This window comes from Notamacropus eugenii, chromosome 4 (assembly GCF_028372415.1).
Source record: "Notamacropus eugenii isolate mMacEug1 chromosome 4, mMacEug1.pri_v2, whole genome shotgun sequence".
NCBI classification, from domain to species: Eukaryota; Metazoa; Chordata; class Mammalia; order Diprotodontia; family Macropodidae; genus Notamacropus; species Notamacropus eugenii.
The window spans coordinates 393,692,424-393,718,455 of record NC_092875.1 but is presented as its reverse complement, the minus strand read 5'-3'; the positions used below and the strand labels follow the sequence as shown (position 1 = coordinate 393,718,455).

The following is a 26,032-nucleotide window of genomic DNA, read 5'->3' as shown; positions in this document are numbered from 1 at the left end:
CTAGCAATTGCTATGTCACTATTTAGAGTCCAATATTTACTTTTGTCCTATGAGCAGTTTTCTTTTAATTTAAAAAAGAAATAATTCTAGTTAATAATTAAAAACACTAAACTGAGTAGTGGTCAATTCATTTTGAAAAAATCTAGATTTTCAAATCTGAGGGGGAAAATTTTAATTTAATATTATCAAACAGCTAAAATGAGTGTCATCTTTAATTATTGCTGTATAAAAATAGCTACTGCTACATATATATTACATACATACATGTGTATAATTAGATGTGGTTTAGATAAGGTACTTTTATTTTGAGAAAGTGCCTGTTGCCATCTGTGCTATAAGTGTTGGGATAATGAGAGATTAATTGTAGGAATTACATGTTATAGTGGGTGGGATTTTTACTTAGTGGTATTCAGAGAGGAACAGGTAAGACAAATCCAAAAGGTATATGACTTAGGTGTAATTGTGACGCCTGCCAAATGTTGTGTCTTCTCCCCATTTGTTTCTCATAGTTCTCTGTGGCCAGATTTCTTCCATAATGACAAATAATTTGAGAAAAAGCTAAAATTCAGCCTTTAATCTATTTTTAGAGGGATTGAAAGGAATCTTTCTCTCCCTTCTTCCCTCCCTCTCTCTTTCCCTCTCTCTCTGTCTCTGTCTCTCATCTATCACTATATTTCTGTCTCTCTACCTACTTATATATCTAATTCATTCTGCCTTGGGGTTGGAATGAAAAGTCTCTAGAGTAAAATAAGGAATATTCACCTTCTGTTTCCTTCTTCAGTCCTTTCTCCATTCTGTGGAAATATCTCAAATTCATATCCCATACAGTTCTCAGATATATTGTGTTCATAGAATTCTGCAGTACCTCTGAAGTAATTTATAGTTTGAATTTTAACCAAAACAGTTCTTTCATGGTCTGCTGCCTGTTTCAGTGGTATCAGCTAAGCCTGAAACCAAGACTCCTAGATGGTACCAGTGGGAAACTCCAAAAGCAGTTGCAGCTTTATTTGAAACATTTGATTTTATTAAAAGTACTGAGAGGGGAATTTGAGGAACTATATACTCTGACACACTCCAAAAGGTTGGGTGAGTTCATATTGGCTTAATGGTAATTTACAACATGGGTGACCAGCACCATAGGATAATCCAACAGTGTCTCTCCTTTGTCACACAGGAGAGAAACACAGCTGGAAGAAAGCCTTGTGCAGGATTAACTATTATTTAAATAAGTTAATGTAAGTTCTACAATTGGCTGAAATCATTACGAAGTAGTACAGTCCACAAGGGTCAGCATACTAGACCAATATGTTCTGTATAGCAGTCATACCAGACTGGGATTTAGGAAATGTGGATTTATTTCCAGTCTTACTGTGTGGACTTTAAAAATTTCTTAGTACCTTTTTTATCTCAGTTGGTCCATCTTTTAAAGACAGAATAATAAAATTTGTCCTTTCATCATTCCTGCAAAGTGGCTTAAATGCTTATTCATGGATACCTCTGACAGTTTTCAAGTTAAGTGAAAGACAAATTATGAGGAGGGCTACCTATAGATTTCATTCCTCCTAAGAATAGAAAAAAAGAAAATGAATTTAAGTACAGCTGGAGGGATTATAGATCTTAGAATCTATGGGTTTAGAACTCAGAGGGACTCCAGAGGTCATCTAGCCCAGCTCTGTCACTTTACAGGTAAGGAAACTGAGGCCCAGATAAATTAGGTGACTTTTCTAAGGTCACACATCTAATAAGAGGCAGAGCTGAGAATCATACTAAGGTCTTGTGTCTTTAAAGCCAGTGTTCTCTTCATTGTTCCACATTGATAAGAGTAGGTCTGTACCATCTTACTGCAAGTAGATTGATTCTGAAGATCAACAAAAACTCATAGTGGGACCTCAGCAAGGAGGATTTTAATTATTACTATTATTGTAGCTATCTTTGGACTAACTTAATTCAACAAACATTTGTGTATCTAAATTAGGCACAGTAGAGTGCTAGAAGTGGAGTGAGAAAGACCTGAATTCAAGTCATGCCTGAAGAACTCTTACTAGCTGTGTGATACAACACAAGTCTTTTAATCTCTGTGACCCTCAGTTTTCTCATCTGTAAAATGGAAATAGAAATAATAGTACCTATATCCCAAGGTGGTTGTGAGGATAAAATGAGATAATATTTGTAAAGTGCTTTGCAAACCTTACAATGCTTTATAAAAGTTAGCAACTATTGTATTTCTTTCACTCCTGTTATTTTTAAAGCCTTGTAATAGTAACATTTCCAAGAATTTGGTGTTTTCTAATTCTGTTAGGACCATTTCTTCCATGGATCTATGTGTGATTTGGGGCAGAACAGCTAAGCACAAATATTTATATACTTCCTTCACCTATCTTAGTCACTTAAATGACTCATACTGTTCGGAATACAGGGTGAGCTTCAAGAAGGGATGTCATCAGACAGTGGAAAAACATTGATATTCTTTGTTGTCAGCAAAACTTGTGGAAAATATAGTCTGACGTTCAAGAATTATTTGCTGATATTATGTTCTCTTGTATTAAGTATGTATTTGTTTTGTGAAATAAAATTGTAACTGTAGGTTACAGGGAAAATATCTAATTGCAGCATGTTTTGAAGAAAGTTTCCACCTGTTGCTTCCATTATGGAAAATCAAAATAGGGTCTTTAAGTACCAGTTTTGGGTTCATTTGTTTGGTAGCTGTTTTTAAGAACATATTTTCATTTTGCCATCATAGAAAGCAGAATATTCTGAGACTACAAGTCTCGAAAATAAGCCCCAAAAGAATCATTAGAATTTTACAATGTAAAAATCATTTTTATATTCTCTTTGAATTTTAAATTGTAATGAAAAGGTATTAAAGCAGAAGGCCTCCTGACACTGAGAGCTGAGTGATCTGGGTTTTTGTCCAGTGGGCAGTTTTAAAACTAACTACGATTGGGCTGAATGTCTCTGAACTTAGTTTCATTGGCCCAAGCAATCAAGTGGTGGAGAAGAAATGTAAATCAGAGAGAATTAAACTGCTTGAGTAAACCCCTCCTTTCTATTTTATATAATAACAATATTTGTAGATCTCAAATAAGAATTCTCTTTCCTACAATATATTCATATTTTTAAAAAGATCCCCAGAGAAAAGTCATAGTAATTGGTTTGGACAGTAAGAGGTTTTTAATTAACATGGAGATGAATGGTACTCTTGTAGGGTCATGGAGGCTCATATTTTATCACCCAGATCTATAAACAAATGTCATTACTAGATATTGATGCAAGACTTGTAAGTGAAATATTAACAATAAAACTATGGCAACAGATGTGTATATGTGTATGCAACATATATGTATGTGTGTTCCCTATGTATATATGTTCACTGTGGTAGTTAGATTTATACTATAGAGGCAAGGATTGTTCCACAATAGGAAAAGTATGATTATGTAAAAAAGAAAACAATCAAAACCTTATGATGATGTCAACCGATGGAGAAAATAATCTTTGACAAAATATAAATCCATTTATAAATACTAAAAAAACTTGGATATTAAGGGACAGTTTTTTAATATGATAAAAAGTATCATCTTAAAAAAGCTAGCATTATTTGCAATGGAGCCATACCAAAAGGTTTCCAAATAAGTACAGGGGTAAAATAAAAATATCCCACTTTTCACTATTATTTTACCTTCCATAGGAATAAGAAAAGAGAAAGATATTAAAAGACATTAGCATTGGCAAAGAGAAAACAATTATCTTATTTTCAGGTGACATGATTTTACTTTGAAAATCCTACAGAATCAGCATAGAAAATAATTGAGACCAGTACCTCTAGTAAAATAGTATGATACAAAATAAATCCAGCAGAATAATTGCCATTTCTGTATAACAATAACAAAACCAGGAGGAAGTAATTACAAAAGAGAATTCTGTTGAAAATAACTACAAAATGCATAAAATATGCATAGGAGATCCCCTGAGTCCAATCCCTTCATTTTATAGGTAGGAATACTGGAATTCAGGAAGGTTAAAACTTGCTTAATGTCTCAGAGTTTTAATCTGTGGTGAACTAGGAATAGAAACCAAATTTTCTAATTTGTAGGCTTGTATTCTTTCTGCCCTACCACTCTCTATAGTCTTCTTGGTTATAGTCATATCTGAGTTTTATAAATACATAGATTTAGTGAGAAGCCTTCGGGTTATATTAAGATGTAAACGATGATTTCTTGGTCAGGAGTACTTTCTTTTTCAATTAGGCAGTTTATTAGTAAGAAAGTGATACAATTTAAATGCAGTGAAACTTTGATTAACTAGGATGCCTAAGGAATTAAGTGTTCTGATTAATTGAATTTTTTTTTAATTGATGAGTAACCAGAAAACCTTTGTATCTTAATCTTTAATGTGACTGCCTTTATAAAAAGCATCACTACAGTGCTCTGCCTTCATGAATATAGCCTTCTTCAGTGGTAGAGGATCTGTGTCTCAGAACCCTTCAGTGTCACCATGTGTTGCTTAGAATATTTTCTTATTTCTCTGTCATTTGCCTCCTGTTTCATAGTGAATCATAGAGTTTCACTTTAAAGTTTGTTGTTTTTGATAAACTGAGATTATACTTTTTGTATAAAGTTTCTTTATTTCCTATGTTCTTTCATCATTTGGAAACAGTAATGCATGCACACACATCTCTTTAATATAGATTGAACAGGCATACAGGCAGTTAAGGTAATTAAATTTAAATTAAATTAGTTATGGTTTGGTTTGTTGTTGGCCTGAGAAATGGAATAAGCATGGGTTTATTTCTTTTTTCTTTTTCATCCTAAACTTGTACTTGCAGTGACCAAAGATGTGGAGTTCCAAATTCTCTCCCTCCCTTCCTTCCTGCCCCCATCCCTGACGTGATATGTGATTTGATATAGGTTATATGTGTAATCATGCAAAACATATTTCCATAGTAGTCATGTTGTGAAAAAAAACACAGATGAAAAAACAAACCATGAAAAAGAATAAAGTACAAAATACTTTGCTTCAATCTGCATTCAGACTCCATTAATTCTTTCTCTGGAGGTGGGTAGCATTTTTCATCATGAATCCTTTAGAATTGTCTTGGATCACTGTATTGCTGATAATAGCTAAGTCATTCACAGCTGATCATCGTAACAATATTGCTATTACCATGTACATTATTCTCCTGGGTCTGCTCATTTCATTTTGTATCAGTTCATGCAAATCTTTCCAGGTTTTTCTGAAAGCGTCCTGCTTGTCATTTCTTATAGCACCATAATATTCCATTGTAGTCATATACAGCAGCTTGTTCAGTCATTCCCTAATTGATGGATACCTCCTCAATGTCCAATTCTTTGACACCATAAGATCTACTATAAATGTTTTTGTACATGTAGATCCTTTTCTCTTTTTTTCATCTCTTTGTGATACAGACCAAGTAGTGTGGTATTGCTAGATCAAAGAGTATGCAGTTTTATAGCCTTTGAGGCATAGTTCCAAGTTGCTCTCCAAAATGGTTGGATAGGTTCACAACTCCACCAACAGTCATTAATGTTCCAATTTTCCTACATCCCCTCCAGCATTTATCATTTTCTTTTTCTGTCACATTAGTTAGTCAATCTGATAGGTATGAGAGGTGGTACCTCAAAGTTTTTTTAACATTTCATTTCTCTAATTAGTAGTGATTTAGAGAATTTTTTCACATGACTATCAATAGCTTTGATTTCTTCATCTGAAAACTGGCTGTTCATATGCTTTGACATTTATCAGTTGGGGCATGACTTGTATTCTTATAAATTTGACTCTGTTCTCTATATATTTGAGAAGAGGCCTTTATCAGAGATTTTTGCTGTAAATTTTATTTTCTAACTTTCTGCTTTCCTTCTAACCTTGGTTATATTGGTTTTGTTTATGCAGACCCTTTTAAATTTAATATAATTAAAATTATCCATTTTACATCTTACAATGCTCTCTATCTCATTTGATCATAAATAAATCTGACAGGTAAATTATTCCATGCTCTCCTAATTTGGCCATATCACCCTTTATGACCTTCAGGCAGTTTTAACTAGCTATGCTACAAGACTGAACAAAGTCATCAGGATCCTTAGCTATCACCACATATACTCTTTTAACCATGTGAACAATATGGGCAAGCAAAAATGACACAAATGAAATTGAGAATATACTACTCTAGACAGACTATGAACATCACTTACTGAGTTTTTCTTTGAGAATATATTGGTGTTTGTGAATCTCTTGACAGGTATGAATTGTTCTATGCTTTAAATTTGAGCTTGCTTTATTTTGCTGTGTATCCTCTTTTTGCACATGTTACTAATCTGTCGCTTGTGATTTCATAGACTGTGTAACAATTGGATGCCACAGTATGCTGCCTGATTTGAACTAGATTTATGATTTTCAGTTATTAGAGCTGGGAGTTTATTATTGGTTTTGGGTCAGGTTAAAGAAATGCAGATAGGGGTTGAATTGAATTGTCATAGTATTCCAAGCTATGGCACCTTTCTCTATCTTACAAGTTCATTTACAATAGATTTTCTTTTTCAAATGGGTTGCTTAGTTATGATGTATTGGCTTAGGAAACTCAGTAAAATGATAAACAAGATTTTCTCAATTATGAGAACAATAGATTGTGTCTGAAAAATCAGAGTCATTTTAATTGAATAATATTTAGTTAGCTGAGAAGCTTTTCCTGGTTATCAGCACCTGTAATTTGGCTTCCTGGTGAACACTCAGGTTATTAATTTGGAAAATGTGCCCTAACATGCTGGTAATCTCAAAGGTATTTAAGCATCTGCAAGATGAGATTATAAATCAGTTCTTTCTGAGGAATTTTAAGAGCCATGTTTTCCTTAAAAGAGTTATCTGGAAATTGGGTCTTTAACTTTCTCATATCTTCAGACACTTGTACATGTAATTATTTAGTTGGAGGATGAGTTATAATATATTCTTAATAAAAAATGAATTTTGGTTAACTAGCGCTCTTGGGTACTACTAGCTAATAAAATGATATGTGATGGTGGCATTAAAACATTTTCAAGAAGCAAATTTAACTTTTCATTTTACAAAGGATTATTAAAAGTGATACATAAGCAAAAATAGAATGGAATAAATACTTAAATACAGAGCTTTACTTTATGGAGTATAGCTCTTTGAGAATTCATAAATACTGTATGTACTCACGTACAGTAATTTTTCTTCCACCCTCCACTTTGGAGAACAAAATGAAAGTTTTGAATTCCTCCTTTGAAAACAACTACTGCCAGTAACCTTAAGCAGCCTCTGGAAAACTGTCATTCATCATTACCTTCTTTAGTGGGAACCCCATCCTCCATCCCCCAACTGTTTCAAGCTGCCTTTCACAGAATACATTGCAGTAGAGTTGGGGTTTCATAGATTTTGGTCCTGGGACTCCTCTGTGCTGGTCTCATAGGACAAAAAGAACTTCCTGGCTAGAAGCCATACTCTTTTCCTTTATCAAGGCTGCTTCAGTTTGTTTTTGGTAGTGGCTCCAATACTACTATGTGACCTTGGGATTTTTAGCTTCCTTTTCCTTAAAATGGGAATAATAATACTTGCCAACCCAGGGTTGTAAAAAGGACACAGGATCATCTCTGTAGGTTCAGGGAGCATAGTGTAAGGGTTATACTTCAATCAGTAATTAACAATTTATAGCAGTTTATTTCCTCATTTCAAAGTATTTGCAATCTCATTGAAGTGGATACTCTTTCACTAGTGCACATTGCAACTCATATCGCTCCTCATACTGTGTAATTTTTGTTCATGTTATCATCTTTTGTATAAGATCTACAAAACCTGGGAGAATTTATCCTCTGGTCATTTTATGTTTTGTGGGAAACTAGTACAGGATTCATGCTCATAATCTTCCTGAAGCATTTTGCCTAGATCTTGTCATTGCCCTATCACATTTTATCTGAATAATGTTTGTCTTGTAAGCTCCAAAAAGGGGAGCTTTTTTTAAAATGTATTTGGAGGGTCATTGGAACAGGAGTTAGGAGATCTGAGTTCAGGTCCTGTCTCTGATTCTTATAAGATCAAGGGCAATTTAACTTCTGAAGCTTACTTTCCATATTGATAAAATAGGAATAACAATGTCTTGCACAGCCTGCCTCAGAGAGCAGTTATGGGAAAACTACTTTGTACTTGTAAACTTTGAGGTGTTATATAAATGTGAGCTGCTGTTATATTTATCCCCAACACCATGGTACAAACTTTATGAATGGCTATTTTCTTTCTCTGCCCAAATGGTAGATTTCAACATATACATTGGTATTCCCTCAAAACACCCTGATGTCCCACTTTCACCATCTCTTCAACTGCCATGACTTATTCCTTCACTCCTCCTCAGCAATGTGTAGAGATGGTCTACTACCATCATGAGCAAGAACACTGAAATTCCTTTACCCTTTCCTTCCATCTCTCCCAATGCTTCATTCCTTTTAAACCATGACCTTCAGTGCCTCTACTCCTTGGTTCTCCCTGGTTGTCTTCCTTGTTCCAACTTCACTTACATCCATTTCCAATCTTGACCCTGTAGGGAACTAACCCCATCGTTACACTGATAGCTGCCTTTAACCTTTTCACCCTCCCTTCTTTTTCTTTTTGGTTTTGGAAGATATTTAGCCAAACTCCAACCTTTCTTTTACCATTTTCCTCTTCTCCTATTCATGTGTTATTGGACATACACAATCTTGCTGACTCAGTGCACTACAAAATTTTTTTTTTTTTTTAACATATTTGAAATGGGCCCTCACTGCTACATATTGCCTTTGCTCCTCACTCTTCTTTAATTGCTTCTTCACCTTACTGCCCCTAGCACCTATTCCATTCTCTCCCTTTTCTCCTTGAACCTCACAAACTACCTTCCCTCATCCTCAGAGAAAGATCTTGCCTCTTTATTGAGAAAATGGCAGCCATTTGCTCCAGGCTCCCTTTTCTCCTATATCCTCCACTTCAGAATGCCTTGATGTCACTCCCTAACCCTCCACTCTTTTTTCTTCCTTTAGTATCTGATGAAGAGGTGGCGAGGTGCCCTATCTCTTAACCAAGGCCATCCTTTCCATTTGATTCCTTGATCTTATTCCCTCCTATCTGTTCCAGCAGATTACTCCCATAATCATTCCCTTTCTCTCTAATTTTCTTCTGTCTATTGGCTAATTCCCTGCTGCCTGTAAACACACCCACATCTCTACTATCCTTAAGCCTCCTTAAAAAACAAAACAAAAAACTTATAGAAAAGCTACCTACTTCCTATCTGCTCACTCTCTTCTAAATCCTAATGACCAAATTCAATCTCTTTTTTTCATTCCTATCTTTCTTGACCTCCCCACATTTGACAATTCTCTCTCTCTCTCTTTCTCTTTCTCTCTCACTCTCTCTCTCACTCACTTATTGTTTACTCTGTTGGTTTTCTTACCAGTCTAACTGTTTTTCTTCCCAGTTAACTTTCTTATATCATTCATGTCTGTGGTTGTACCCTAAGTCTCTGTTTTTGGGCCCTCCTCCTTATTCTTTCTGTCCTCTTTGGGTGCCTGTGACTTTAATCATCATCTCTACACCAATGACTTACAAACATACGTGTGTGTAACGCTAACTTTAATAATCTCTCCCACTATAGATCCTATAAGTATATCTTTAAGAGGCAATGAAATCTTGGAACAGGAATAGTTTTATTGCCATTTTCAGAAGAGCCAGTGAGGAGACTGCCAAGTCTTATTGCATCTTTCTCCACAATACGTCTTGTATCTTCCCTCTCTCTACTTAAGTGTCTACTTTGCTTACATATCCACCACCATAAATGAGGCTCTCAGTTCTGGCCTACGTTTTATTATAGCTTCTTCTGAGCTTCACTGTAGAAATCTCTTCCCTATTTTAGGGAAGCTGCCATAGTGATCTTCCTAAAGCATATGCCTGACTACGTCAATCTCAGGCTCAGTAAAAGCCAGTGACTCCCTATTCATTTGAATGTACCTATTGAGGTTTATCGTGTATCACTCCTTGTTATATATTTTGTAATTGATCCAAACTGATCATCTTGCTACGCCTGAAAAAAAGACCTCCATCTCTCCTTTTGAAGCCTTTGCACCTGTTGTCTTTCATGCCTGAGATATATTCCCTTCTCACTTCTGCCTCTTAGAATGGAGAATCACAGAATTAAACATTTTGACAATTGGAAACGACCTCATCTAGTCCAACCCATCCACAGAGGAATTCCTCCAGTAACATGCCTAATGAGCGATTGTGTAGCTTTTGCTCAGAGGTCTCTAAGGAAGGAGAAACCTCTACCTCTTGGGGGACATCAGTGACACTTTTGGACAGCTCTTGTTGTTAGGAAATTTTTCTTGACATCAAGCCAAAATTTGCCTTTTTGCGATTTCCATTCATTATTCTTGATTCTGATCGCTGGGGTCAAATGAAACAAGCCTAATCCTTCCTCCCTATGACAGCCTTTCCAATGCCTGGACACAACTATCATGTCCACCCTCCCTCCAGTCTCTTTTTCTCCAGGCTAAAAATGCCAGTTTCGTTCAGCCATTCCTCATACATTAGGGACTCAAGTAATCATTTATTAAGGACCATTATGTGCCAGGAACTTGGGATACAATGAAAGGCTAAGGATAGTACTTCTTTTCAAGGAACGCATGTTCTAATGGGGGAAACAGCATGCAAACAGCTATTTATGGCTAAGCTATATACAGGATAATTTGGGAATAATTAATAGGGAAAAGATGCTAGTATTAAAAAGGATCAGGAAGCACTTTTTGTGGCAGGTGAGATATTATGAAGGACGCTGCAGAAGCTTAGAGAAAGGAGAGAGTTCCAGACATGAGGAACAACCAGTGAAAATGCACAGGAGGAAAAGCAAGGGGGCTGTTGATGTCACTGGAGACCATTGTCCCTGTATTACAGAGTACCCAGAAGGAGTAAAGTATAAGAAGACTGTCAAGGTAGGAGGAGCTTAGATTATGAAATGCTTTGAATGTCAAACAGATGATTTTATATTTTATCCTGGAAGTGATAAAAAGGGAGCCACTGGATTTTATTGAATGTGGGGAGCTGTGTGTGACATGTTCAGACTTACGCTTTAGGAAGATTAATTAAGCAGAATATGGACTGAAGTGGGGGAGAGAGGGGGAGGGAGACTAACCAGAAGGCCATTGCAGTGGTCTGGGTATGAGGAGATAAAAATCCAGACCAGAGTGGTGGCAGTTTCAGAGGAAAGAAGGGGGCATATACAAGAGATTTTATGAAGGTAAAATCAACAGGCCTTAGCAAGACGCTTTAAGGGGCTAACACTATAAGCAATAAGAGGCTAATGCTGGTGAGAAAAAGTGAGGAGTCAAGGATGATACCTAGATTGTGGGAGGATGGTGTAACTCTCACAGTACTATGGAAATTGAGAAAGGGTGAGAGTTTTTAAGATGCAGAGTTCAAGGGAAAAGATACTGAGTTCAGTTTTGGACTTGTTGAATTTAAGGTATCTATAGGTCATCTGTAGATGGCCAGTAGAAAGTTGAAGAAGTTGAAGTCTACAGACTGAGAGAGAGATTAAGGCTAGACAAAAAAAAATCTGAGAATTGTCAGCATGGAGATGATAATTGAATCCATAGGAGCTGATGAGATTACCAACTGCAAATAGTACAGAAGGAGAAGAGGGCCCATGAAAGGGTCCTGGGTGGTTTAAGAAATCATCAGTAACTTTGTAGAGAGGAGTTTTAGTTGAATGATAAGATTGGGAGCCAGAAAGCAGAGTATTAAAAGAATGAGAGGGTAGGAAATGGAGGTATTAATTGTACATGGCCTTTTCAAGGACTTTAGCCATGAAAAAGGGGAGATTTTGGTACAGTAACTATCAAGGATGGATAGATGAAGTAAGAGTGTTTTGAGGATGATGAACATAGGAATGTCTTTTGACAGGAAGGAAAGAGCTAGTAGAAAGGGAGGGGCTGAAAATAGTGAGAATAGGGATGATAGAGGAGACAGTCTGCTGGAAAAGACAGGAAGTAATGGGATTACTTGTGCAGGTAGAAGGGTTTGCCTTAGTAAGAGAAGTGTTCCTCTTCTGTCAGGTGAAGAAGGAGATAATGGCAGAAGGCACTGGAATGTGACATGAAGAGAAAGGGAGGAAGTAAGTCTTAGCTTAATGGCCTCATTTTTTTCAGTGAAATGTAATGGAAGGTTCTAAGCAGAGTGAGTGGTCAGAGAAGAAGCCATTGGAGGTCTGAAGAGGTATAAAAATGTTGGGGAAAAAACTACTCCTTGCTGTCCTCTGGACACTCTTTATCTCATTGTCTTTATCTATGGTGCCCAGAGCAGAACACAATACTCCAGATGAGATCTGACCAGGGTGGAGTGTAGTGGGATTGTCACTCTCCTGTTCCTAGAAGAAATATTTTTCCTATTGCAGCAGTATTGCTGTAGCTTTTTTGACTCCCATATCAAGCTGCTAAAACCCCCACATCCTTCTCAGAACAAGTCTGTGTACTGATTGACTTTTTGTACCCAAGTGCAAGATTTACACTTATTCCTATTTAATTTTATCTTACTAGCGTCATTTCCATGTCAAAACCTAGTTTTCTTCAAAGCTCAGCTCAAAAAGAACTTTTTATAAAAATTCTTTCCATATTCCCTCCACATGCTTGCCCCTAAATTACCTTAACTTGGTTTGTATGTAGTTATGTCTGCGTGTTTTTACCTTTGATGTGGGAATATTTTAATTTTTGTTGTCTTCCTAAGTGCCTAGCATGGTTCCTGGCACATATAGCATACATATAATGCTTAGTGATTATTGTTGAAGCCATTTCCTTCCCCCTCCCTCATTCTTAGCATTTTATAGGATTAAAATCAGATATAAATAATTGCCCAGCTGTCAATACTATCCTTATTCCTAAACACTGCTGTATCATGTGTAATACGTACAAAAGTTTCCCAAGCTATTGGTTTGAAACAATCAGCCATAGGTGACTGAAAGTTTCTTAGTCTACAAAGTCCATTCAGTCTTGAGATATTTGCCAGCAAACATCCATATGGAGAATATGGACATTCCTTCCCTTCCCCCAATAGTGGATGGTGATGTTCATTCCCCATCTCATAAATACAGGTGTACTAGCAACAAATTTCCAAGTTGAAAAAGGTCATAAATTGTTGCTAAATACCATTAATTTAATTTCAGTAAAAATGACTCATATTATCTGTTTGGCATTGGATAAGATACCCACAATTCTCATACAACATCTGAACTTGTAATAATCTTTCCACAACCCCTAGGATGAGGTAAGTAACAACTCTTTGTGCCCCAGAAGATTATTTCTATTAGCCTACATATTTTTAGGGTGGTGATCAGGGACAAGGATATATACTGACTTGGCTTTGTGCCCTTTTCCTAGAAAGTGATCAAAATGAAGTACACTTTTTCTAAGATCCCCTCAGTACAAATTTCCTGTCAGCCAGCCAAGACTCAGGATGTTTTGGCTGCTATCAGCTATCTAGGATCTGTCTCTCAGTTACTCAAGTTTTCTCTGTGTGTTAGGAAATATTAATCAAATGAGATGATGATCATTAACCAATTTTGGAATTTATAACTCTTTGTTCAGCATTTAAAAAAAGTGAGTTAGATTGCATTTTAGAATAGAAAATTATTTTAGAGAAAGTCCAGGAAGGAGATTTGGTTTTTTTGTTTTGTTTTCCCCTCTTTAGTCTCAAATAAAACTGCATGGATGAAATGACTAATACAAAGTATATTATAAGCCAGTTTATATCCTGTATGAGATATATCCAGAGAAATTTCATAGATTTGCAAAACATATGAGTTATATAGTTAACCATTTTCATCCTTATTAGAGTATTCCCATTCATTTTTTCGCTAGCTTTTAAAAAATTCAAAAATAATTAATTTTGTTATCTGTTTTGCTGATGGAGAAATCAAGTCATAGATGGTGGAAGGCATAATCAATTTTAGTTACATAGGATAAGGGGGTGTTATTTGGATTCAGGGAATCTTGAGTTCAAGTCTAATCTCTCATACATACTGGCTGAGTGACCATAGACAATTCACTTAACCACTTGAAGCCTTGGTTTACTCATTTGCAAAGTGCGGATAATAATAATTATAATTAGTAACTCACATTGTTATGAGACTATGTAAGTATTTTGCAAACTTTAAGGAGCTGGATAAAATCAGTTTTGATTGTCGTTTATTGATCACTTCATTCCTATTCAGGATCTGGTTTTGTACTAGGAACTGGTAATTTCATATGGAACTTGATTGAAGCTTTTATTATTTTCTCTTACAATTAATTTTTAGTGGAAAATATGTCCATTTAGAAAGAAGGAAATTATAAACTCCAATTTACTACATGTAGACTTCATTCTGTACAAGCTATAGGGTTTTAAGTTTTTAGGAAGGAAAGAGTGGGCAACTAATTTTAATTTGTCTTATGCCACCTAAAATCAGTAAATTAAAAAAATTCAATATGGAATACATCAGTTTTTACTGATGAAATGAACTGTGGTGTGGTAGTGCAGTTTCATTAGATATTTCAAGTATAAAAAAAGAGGAGGCAGTCACCTAAGTTCTGGAACATGTGAGTATGGGTGAAGATCCCTGGACATAGTAGGGAGAGAAGGGAGAAAATCTCTTCTTTTGTGATGCCTGGTTAAGGGTGACATCTGGAATGAGGAAAATGATGCAAAAGAAAATCAAATTGGTATGGAATTATACGTCCCAGTAGAGCCTATAAAATAATTCTGGTATATTCCAGCCATGTGTCCGAATTGGCTATTTAGCTTTACCTCTCCTTTTAATTCAGACTGGGTTTGTTTTTCTTTTTCATGTAGGAACACATTTGAATTTATAATGGAAGCCAGTGGGACATAATTCTTTTTATAAGTATTTGGGTTGGAAAGAGAGGAACAGTTGCGGCAGGAAATGTTCATACTGGTGATTTTCCTATTATCGTTTTCAGAAAATATGAGAAAAATGATCATTTTTAGTGTAGTAGAGGAGTTTTATAGTATTAAATTCCCTAATGCATAGTGAGGGAATGATAATTTGTTTATTCTACCACGGTTCTAATTTTATCTCCATAGTGACACATAGAAACCCAATGAGACTAAATGAGACTAAACCCAATGAGACTAGTTGCTGCACAGTAATGTTATTATTACTCTGTTAAGCCAGCAACAGCTCTCTGGTAGCATTATTTATTTTTACTACTATTCTGATGTCCCAATGAGATGGTATGGACATAATTGGTAGTCAAAATCTGTGATATGTATTTTATAATTTGAAAGTTATTTCATATCTAACATAATGAAAATATTTCCCCATTTCCCCATCACTTTTCTTGTTACATAAACTTTTTTTTGGGGGGGGGGAGTGTTTTCTATTAAAAATTATTTGAACCATTTATGCACAAAAATGTGTCATTTCTACTTGATATAGTACATGGAATGGTTTAAACCTGTAGTGGTTAATAATGTCCAGAAAGTTGTGCTTAATAATTACCTCAAGAACTAAAAATGGGTTTTTTTTGATGGGTTGGATGGGTTTCCCTCCCTTCTGCCTGTTGACTTAAATCACAACTCCTCTTAGTAGATGGTCTTCAACTTTCACTGAGTTTGAAAAAAAATAATTACCTTGTGACCAATCATTTAACAATGAAGTGACAACTATGGATTTGGAGTTACAGAGACTCTGGATTGAAATTTTTTTCTCTGTTATTTACTCTGTGTGGTTGGTAGCATACAGGACTTGGAGTCACAAAGACCTGGTTTCAAATCTTTCCTCAGATATTCATTAGTTATATGATCCTGGACAAGTGAGTTAACCTTAATGGGCCTAATTTTCTCATCTGCAAAATGAGGGCCTATACGCCATCTGTGTCTGCAGCTCCTTCTGACTCTAAATCTGACCTTGGTAGTTATTTAACCTATCTGGGCCTTAGTTACCTTATTTGAAAAATAAGGGGTTAGGGTTGGATGATCTCTAAGGCCTTTCCAATTCTAAAACTGTGGTCCTGTGATACTATTACCCAAACTTAACTAGATTGTCCTCTGAAGACAGACAACACTCAGTCTTATACAGAGATTGTTCTCCACTTTTGTAGTTTTACTCTGCTAGAGTACCACGGTTAACTTCACAACAGGACAAGGTATTGATATAAGACTTTACTTATGTACTTAACCTTACTTATAACTACTTCTAATTAGTTATATAACTACTTATAGGTAGTTCAGCTTATTACAATTCGTGATGTTCCATGGATAACATTTCTATTACATCACAGATTGTAAACTTTGATATCGATGTAGTTTTTCTTTTTAAAGTACATGTTAGTCCTTTATCGTTTTTTTTCTTCTTCAGCTAAGCTGACATGTTAGGAACAATAATCAGAGTAATTCCAAGGCAGGCTTCTGTTGCTTTATCTGAAATAAATTAAGTTGTTTTCTTCATTTGCACAGACATTTTAATTTTCGAATTGTATAGTGTACTATTATTTGGGGTTAGTGTTTGCCTTTTTATGCAAAGTTTTTGAAATCAGTAATGTAAGAGTGAGCCTTTATACAGAATTCTTAATGCCTAGAACTTCCATAGATTCAAAACTTTCATGGCATGCTTAATTAAGTACAGTTGTGGGAATTTTGGCTATGCTCAGATGCTCAATGTTTTATCATTCATGAATTTAATTATAGTTTAATTACAATTAATTTACTTTTTCTCAGTCATAAAGCTATATTGAGCATTTCAGAATCCACTCCAGAAAGCCAGTCTCAGTGCAAATTGATCATGGATTTGAGATGGCATGTTTAGGATGTTGGGATGGAAAAGTGACCTTAGAGATTTCATGCTATTAAGTTCTAATCCTTCATTTTGTACCTGTTACATCTATATTACATTACTTTTCTGTAACAAAATCAAAGCCTTGAGAGGGAAAGCAATTGGTCCAAGTTTACAAAAGTAGTTTAAGCATGGACTGGGCTAGAATCCTAAGTGCCCTAACTCCCTATTCATTTGTCTATTTTCACTATACCACAGTTGCTTTCTGTAGCAAAGCTCTGGGAGTTCATTGGTTTTGTAATTTTTACCTCCCTTTTAGAAAGTTGCTAGGTAATATCTCATTTTCTGTCCTCCCTTTCTCTCAAGTAATTATTTAAATTTTTTTCAAATTACATGTAAAAATAATTATTCACATTCATTTTTTAAAATTTTGAGTTCCAAATTCTCTCCCTCTTCTCACAAGCAGTTTAATATAGGTTATACATGTGCAGCCATGCTAAAGATAGTTTCACATTAGTTATGTTGTAAAAGAAAACACAGACCAAAACACACACACACACACACACACACACACACACACACAATAGTATGCTTTGATTTGTATTCAGACTATCAGATCTTTCTCTGGAGGTAGATAGCATTTTTCATCATTAAATCCTTCAGAATTGTTTTAGATCTTTGATTGCTGAGAATAGCTGTCATTCGTAGTTCATCATCATACTGTATTTCTGTTCAGTACTGTTCAGTGCGTACACTGTTCTCCTGGTTCTGCTGACTTCACTTTGCATCAGTTCATGTAAGTCCAGGTTTTTCTGACAGCATCCTACTCATTTCTTATAGTACAAAAATGTTCTGTCATGGTAATATACCAAAACTTGTTCAGCCATTCCCCAACTGATGAGCATCCCCTCAATTTCAGTTCTTTGCCACCACAAAAAGAACTGCTATAAATATTTGTCAACTACCTATTTCTAAAAGTTTTACATCTTAGCTGGGAGCTCTTTGACCCTTTTGCTGCCCAGGTTGTCCCAACAGCACAACAAAGAACAAATCAAGCTCTTTCTTCTTCCACAGTTCGCAGACCTCATACGTTTGATCTGTGCCATTGTCTTCTCACTGTTTGGGGAAGCAGGACTGCATGAGGTAGTGAGTCAAGAGGGATTCTCTCTGACCCCAGAGCTTCAAAGGAAGGCATAAAATGAGGATTTTGCTTCAAACGAAACAAGGCAGACTAAGAAATGTGAGAGGCAAAAGAAGAAGGCTCGTCATAATTTTATTTATAACATTTTTTTCTCGCATAATCTTGAAATATTTGAGCCTCTTCCATATTCTTAGTCCTGTGTTCTGTGTTTTAAAGGATAGCAAAAGAAATAAAGAGATCGGTTTTATACTTTTCTGCCCTCAAGTATATTACAGTTATGTTTGGGAAGGATGACTTAAAACACCTGAAAAGATTAGAGCTCCCATAAAATAATGTAACATTAAGTACCAAAATACATGGAAGAAATGCTTCATTTTCCTTCTTTCATTGTCAGTTGAACTTGATGACATCTAAGGTCTCTTCTAGCTCTAAAGCCTAGTATTCTAGGATTTCTGTACTTAGGATGCTCTAGAAATAGTTACATGGTACAGAAAGATGTTGAATAACTAAGCGGGAAGGAATCACTACCCACAGTGTAGACATCCCTAAATGGACAGTAACCCCTACCCCTAAATGTCCTAGTGGGCCTCAGTTTTCTGATCTATAAGATGAAGAGGTAGGAAGTGAGTTTTCTTTTAGCTTTAAATCTATGATCATAATGCAAATGTCTTAATTCATGTTTTAATGGAAATTACTGATTTTGAGTCAGTTTGAATCCTGAATCTCTTACTATTGACCTCGGGTAACTCTCCACCTTCCTTAAAACATCAATTGGGGAATGGCTACACGAGTTGTTGTATGTAATTGCAATAGAATATTATTGTGCTGTAAGAAATGACAAGCAGGATGATTTCAGAAAAAAAAAAGAAAGACTTGCATGAACTAATGCAAAATGAGTGAAGAAAATCAGAAGAATGTTATACACAGTAACAGAAATATTGTTTGATGATGCAATACAATGATCCAATTCAGTCCCAAAGGACCAATGATGAAGCATATTATCTTCTTCCAGAGAAAGATCTGATATTGTTTGAATACAGACTGAAGCATGCTGTTTTTCACTTCCACTTTTTTTCTTTTGAGTCTTCTTATACAAAATGAGTAATATGGAAATGTTTTCCATGATTGTACATGTATAACCTATATCTGATTGCTTACTGTTTCAGGGAGTAGAAAAGGGGAGGGGGGAGGGATAGATAGAATTTGGAACTCAGAACTTAAAAAAAATGTTAAAACTATTTTAACATCTAATTGGGTAAAAAATTTTTATATCTGTGTGTGTTGTATATATATATATATGTATATATGTATATACTCACTGTGTGTGAGTGTGAAATAAAGAAGCATAGACTAGATTTTTGCAAGATTCTTTCAAGCTCCAATTGCTATGATCCTAAGTCTTGAAAGTTGTTTAAAATATGGTTTGTTCCTCATCATAAAATTTATAATTTTTGATAACCAGAGTAGTTCAGAAGGATATTTTTTGCTTGGAAGGATAAAAGGATGAATGGATGGAGATGGGGAAGGAAATATGGACAGAAGAACAGTAGGGAGGAAGGAAGAGAGAGAGGGAGGGGAATGGAGAACACAACACAACATATTGCAGTGTCTGGGTTTAGAATTATAAACTGTTCAGTGACTGAATGTTTTCTAAGTGTATTTGCAGTCAGATTTATCATATAGAAACTGTGATTGAGAACAAGATTTTAACTGGAAGAATTTCTAGCTTGATTGAATCTGCCACTGGGAAGTATGTCCATTGGTGAATGGGGAGGATGTGTGCAGCAGAGGGTAGTAATCTATAGCCTGAAGTTGATGAAGTGTTGGTAGAGAAATCTTGGCTCTGGGTCCATGCACCAAAAAAAAAAAAGTATGTTTGTTTATAATTAATCTTGAACCAAAAAGAGGGAAAACAAAAGTACATTTATTATTGGACAAAAAAGGAAATAGGAAAAATTCTTTATGATCTGCTTCTGAGAAAAAAAATCTTCTGAATTAGATTTCAAGGTTCAGCTAATTATTAGGATGACAAATATTTTTATGAAAGCGGATATGTTTGGCTTTAAAATGATTTTTTTTTTTTTACAGTATTGTTCAGGGAGTCACAAAGAATTCCTAACTTCTTGAACTTTGCTAATTATTTGGCAAGATTTTGCAAAGGATTTCACTCATCTCTTTTTTTCTCTTCATTTTAGTTATTTCTCCCCTCCAAGTATATTTGCCCCTTTCTTAAGAGAATCCAATGCACACAGAAAAAAATATAAAAAAATATAAAAATATAAAAGCCTGACCCTAAGTAAACAACATTTTCACCCTGCTATCCTTTTTCACCCACCTAATTATCTGGAAGATTATAAGGATTAAAGATAAATGAAATATTTCTTCTTTTATTTCCACAACATAAATTGTTTACTACCTTGTTCAAGTGGGTGAGTGACTTTTTGTAGGGCCAATGTGAAAATCTAAAGTTCACCTTGGTCCTTAAAATTGAGTTAAAATGTTTTCTGCTTATTATCTGTTAAATTTATTGACAAAGTATCTTATTATTCACTCTCTGGACCAAGTTTTATGCATAGGTACACAAGTATTCATTATTTTTATTCTTTGCAAACAGAATAACATGTTAAAAATTAGAGTGAAAAATATTACTGGCACAGTCATATTTCTGATTTAGTGAAAGAAAGTTTACCTTGTCTGTCAAAAATACTTCTTTGAGTCCCCTGTGGTATTAAACATGTTTCTCACAGAAATGCCAGTGGTATATTAAACTTCTCATTCATGTAAAGAAGTGTTTATTTTGCCATTGGGAATAATGATTTTTTTCAGTATCTGTTCCCTGCTTCTGTGTCTTATACTGAAATTGCTAATAAACTTTATTATAGTTTTGAATTTTGTAAAGGAAGTTAACATACTGAATTTTATTTTGGGCTGTCGTAGGGGTGGCTAAGTTTCATTTGTATCCACTATATTTTTTTAAAATATACTTTCTTACTATCCAGGTATTATAAGACATTCATTTGTTAAAAATTGAAAAAAGCTTGGAATCATAGAGTTAATTACCACAGGACAGGACACACCAGCCATTTGAGCAGATTTTAAACTTCAAATACAGGCTGCAGGGGAGGTAGGGATCATCTCAACCGCATCCATTTCTGCTCATCTTTAAAGGTTAGTAGAATCTACAAGAAGGCTTAATATTCTAATGTTTATCTCCTCTCAGTTTTGATTAAACAAAAATTAGCTGGATATCAGTTCTGCTTTAATTTCCATGGTAATAAGTCTCAAGGAAGGCATAGCCATGGAATTGTTAGAGCTGAATCAAAGAGTTGACAAGCTGTATCCAAAAGAAAAAAAAGTAGTCATTTGGCAAAAACAAAAACAAGAAATGTACCCTATTCTTCATGTGCTGTGAGGTTGATTGTTAATATAACTATATCATGAGTTAGAAAAATAGGTAACAAAGTATCTTTCAGGAAATGTTTACAGTATGGAATTGTTCTGGCTTTCGTTGTGTTGGCAAGAAAATGAAACAATGGCTCATTCATAGCAAATGATCTGTAAGGCTAATGTAATCTCAGGAATCACAGAGTAAACAGAGTACCAGTGTGAGCTTGATTAACTTGTGGTGAAGTAAATCACAGCTATTTGGCTATATGACTTAACGTAGAATGGATACTACCATTCATGTGTGATTTGAAATCAGTAACATTCCAGAGAACAGAATTAATCAGCTACCTGGATTCAAAATGACTAGGTATTTTAAATGGATGTGACTGAGATCTAACTCTTCTAATGGCAGACAAAGTCAAATTGAATGCATTTTCTTTACAGAGTGATGTTTGCTTAGACCAGGAATAGAAAGCTTTCATTATTATATACCTATAGAATATGACCATTTGGAACAACTACTGACAACTATAGGAACGGGACTAAATAGTCAACGTCATATTTGTTATTGACTTCCCCTACTTTGAGAAAAAAAAAATTGAGATGAGAGGCAAAAATGTAGTCATAGAATCATTCTCCCCTACCTCCAAATTACTGCTCCTTAATTAGATAACATTAAGAGCTATCCTATCTATAAATCTTTAAGATTCAAAAAGGAAAGAGAAGTGCTTTTCACACTCAAGAAGATTATAATCTAATGGGCAGGAAGAAGATAAAATGTGTATAGTCCTTAATTTATGAGCCACCAACTTAAGAATCCCCATAGAAGGAAGTTATTTACCACCTACCCATTCCTGAGAACTCTTTCCTAGAATTATCATTGGAGTAACCCCTCCCCCAATTGCCAGTTCTTTCCCCTTGGGAATAATAAGAATCTCTGCTACTCAGATGAACTGATGTGGATGGGAGGGTAGATGGAGAAGATAAGACTTGTGAAATAACTTGAAACTTTTTTTTAAAGAAGCTGTAGATTTAGAAATAAAAGGAAGTGAAGGGATTGTACTCACACTGATAATCACAGTGACATATGACTAAGTTAGGGATTGTATTGCCTATATGGTAGTAAATTTAAAAAAAATCTGTCTACATGGTGATGAAAATTTCTTTATTCCATGTTAAACTCTGACATTGATGGGATCACACTAGTAGGTCAGCACTGGATTGAGTTGGTAAATGCAGGAAATAGCCTCCAAGTTGTGTAGATCCTCCTCATTATGCCCCTCCCTTCCTTTTAGGTATTGATACCTAGGTTTTAGGTATTTCATAGGTTGTCACAATCCTTTCTAAACCATAGTTCATGGGACTCAGTTATGACAGTTTACTTTTTACCAAACAGCAAATAGTTCATAACAAAAGTATTATTTCAATTAAATAATGATAATAGCCAACATGTTTATATATATATCTATATCTATCTATCTATCTAGATATGTCTTGTTAAAATACTTATTTTTTAAATATTTGAGTTCCATATTCTCTCCCAGCTTCTCCCCCACCCATTGAAGGGGCAAACAGTGTGATCTCAGATCATGCAAAACATTTCCATATTAGCCAGGATATAAAAAAAGGCAAGAAAAATAAAGTAAAAAGATAGACTTCAATCTGAACTTATAATTCATCAGGCCTCCTTCTGGAGGTAGATAGTAATTTTTATCATGAGTCCTTCAGAATGTCTTGGATATTGCTGAGAATAGCCAAGTCCTTCACAGTTGATCTTTGTTATAATATTGCTGTTACGACATAGAATGTTCTCCTGGTTCTTCTTACTTCTCTTAAGCATCAATTCATGTACGGTTTTCTGAAACCATCACCCTCTTCATTTCTAATAGCATAATAGTATTCTATCACAGTCATATACTACACGTATGTATATATTAAAGGTTTATAAAATACTTTATAAAATATTATGTTTTGTCCCATTATTGTCCCTGTTTTACAGATGAAGAGCTGAGGTACAGAAAGGTTAACTGACTTGCCCAGAGTCACAGAGTGTGTATCTGAGGCTGGGTTCAAATTTGGATTCCTGAATTCAAATCTGCTGCTCTTTCCACTATACCATGATACTTGTAAAATGTAACAGTATGAGTAAAGCAGTATTATGACATTTTTCCATATAAAACTCACTTTTTCATAAAAACAAAATTAGTGGGGAAAAGTATAGCTCTGAAGGAATCATGATGATGAAACATCCCTTTCACTTGCTCTTTTAGCCACCTCTGCCATCCTGCGATTAATAAGTCTCTTCTCCACAGAGGAAAGTCTACTTCTTTGTCTTTCTTGTCAGCCACCACCTCTTCTGCTTCAGCATTGCAACTAAGGAGAAAAGTTGTCTTCAAAGTCAACTGAAACTCAGTCCTTTCTCAATATGCTAGAGATGCTTAGCTTTAGTAAGCCTCTTCCCCTGCAGGAGGGGCTACAACTTTCTTCTTTTAGCATTCTCAACCAGTACATAGCCCTGAAGGTTGCTTCAGTCTTAATAGGATTTTCCTCTGGATGAGGAAGAGGTGATAAGGCCCTTGGCAAAGGTGGCCCTAAGTGCCTACAGGGAGGTGCCGATTGGACAACTTTCAGGCATTGTTACCAAACCAGCTATCGGTACTCCATCTTGCAGAGGTGTGATGTTAGGTGAATCTTAAGACCTCATTTATGAGGAGACCCCATAGTAGGATGCTCAGAGTCTTCCTGGAGAATGTGATCTTGGAATTCCCATAACTTACGTGGTGTATGTGCTTAAGCCCCAAGGACATACCCTTTAAAGTTTTGTTGGCTAAAATCACATATAACTGTGAGCCCAAGCTAATTCTTTTATGTCCTGTAGCCTTGCTATGTCAGTAATTGCAGAAACCTATGTTATCAGGTATGCCCTTTGACCTTTCCTTAAAATGCATTTGTTCATTACTATTCTTTTTAGCCTGGCTCATAATAGGTACTTGATAAATATTGATTTAGAGCTCTTCTTAGCACAGTCACTTGTCTCACAGATCCAGTTCAATAGTCACCTAACTTTTGGTCAGAAAATCTTTTGAGGATTTATCTTCCCTCTCTCCCCCTCCCTTCCCCCTCCAACCCCTCCCATAAATCTCCTCTGGTTCCATTTTCTCAAAATAGAGAAGGGATTGAAAAACCATACTGTATGTATCAAGGAATCTTAACTCTAACTCTGTGGACTTTCTATTATCTAGCAGACTAGAGAAATCTTTTTTTCTGTGCTAAGAGCAACTACTTGGATTCAGAAAGGCAGCTGACCTTTCTCTCACATTTTCCTGATCAGCCACATATACCTAAAATACCAGTGTTTGAGGGAGATGAGTTGATTCAGACAAACAGATTCTTGGAGTGTGCGTCCCCCCACTTCCACACCTTTTGCCTTTAATGTCATTGTGATGTCCAAGCCTGAGTGCTCACTCTTGTAACTACTATTCTTGCTCCTCTCTGTTCCTTCCTTCCAATTTGTCCAGGTCTGTTGGTTTTTCCTTATTTTAGCTCCCAGCTTAGACCCTACCTTCTCTTCTCCAAGGTTGGGGTTACTCTGTACACACCCAGGCAGTCCTGCTTCAGGCTTTATAGAATAATATTTTCTGATTCAGTAAATGGACAACCAGTCAGAGAAGAGCAGAGATGTTTGCCACAGTGGAACTCTCTAAACAGAAAGCATTTAGAGACATGGGAACTACTATGAGAGCTGGACCAGTCTGAGGCACTGGCTGCCTTGTGAGGCACATTTAATAGTCAAAGAGAAGTGACTTCATTTAGTCAGCAAGTGGAATCACTCACTAGTCTCTGACCCTTTGCTGAGAAAGATAGAGGATTTTTCAGGGTTCTTTATCCACTGTCAGTCATTTATAAAAGTGTCTTCCAGGCCAAGCCAAGCAGGCATGGCGTCCCCAACTAGCAGGACAGGTAACCTATTGCTTTCACTGAAAATAGGTATTTGCTACTTGTAGAAAGATTACTTTAGTAGCTTGAGGAGATTATTGACATCTTTTAGATCTGAGATGGCTAACCATTGGTATTCACCAGTTTTTTCAGGGGCAAGGGATCATGCTACAACATGCCAATGCTTTTGAAATGAAATCCCCCACTTGTCCTGGTGGAACATTTTTGTGAGGTCTTGGCTGTCTGGGAGGAATTAGCCAATGTAGATATGGCCACTGACTCATTTGAACTTATGTAGCAGTGCTGCCTATCAAGTTCCATCTTTGGTCTGGTGAAAATTGTGACCCTTTCCAAGTATTCTCTTAGTCAGTGTGCTAGTAACTTATTCACAGTGGTGGTGGTGATTAACAAGAGCTAGTTGATAGATACCAACTTTGGTTAAGAATTAATCGTGAAGAATTTATTAGAATTAATCAATCATGAAGCAGTTATTAAGTATTTATGTGCTAGGCACCATGCTGAATACTGGATATACAAAGAAAGGTCAAAGAAGACTATTCTTAATAAGGTTACATTCTAATGGAGGAGACAGCAGATCTAAGTACTGCATACAAGATATGCATGGAATAGAAGGAAGATAACATGATAGATAAAGGCACTAGCATCTGGGGGAAATGCAAAAATCCTGCTGCAGAAGTTGGCATTTGAACTAGTTCTTGAAGGAAAAGCCAGGGATTCCAAGAGGCAGAACATTCAAG

General features: G+C 35.7%; 1 protein-coding gene across 6 annotated transcripts in view; it reads left to right on the top strand.

The window, feature by feature from the left end:
- RNF152 (ring finger protein 152) overlaps positions 1–26,032 on the top strand; it is a 110,808-nt gene that overhangs the window by 41,580 nt on the left and 43,196 nt on the right. For 2 of the 6 annotated variants that reach the window (XM_072605504.1, XM_072605503.1), the window contains exon 2: positions 1–26,032. This exon is cut by the window's left edge and continues 3,933 nt beyond it. The exons of the other annotated variants lie outside the window; for them this stretch is intronic. The gene's annotated coding sequence lies outside the window, so the exon portion shown is untranslated. 6 annotated transcript variants of the gene reach the window in all.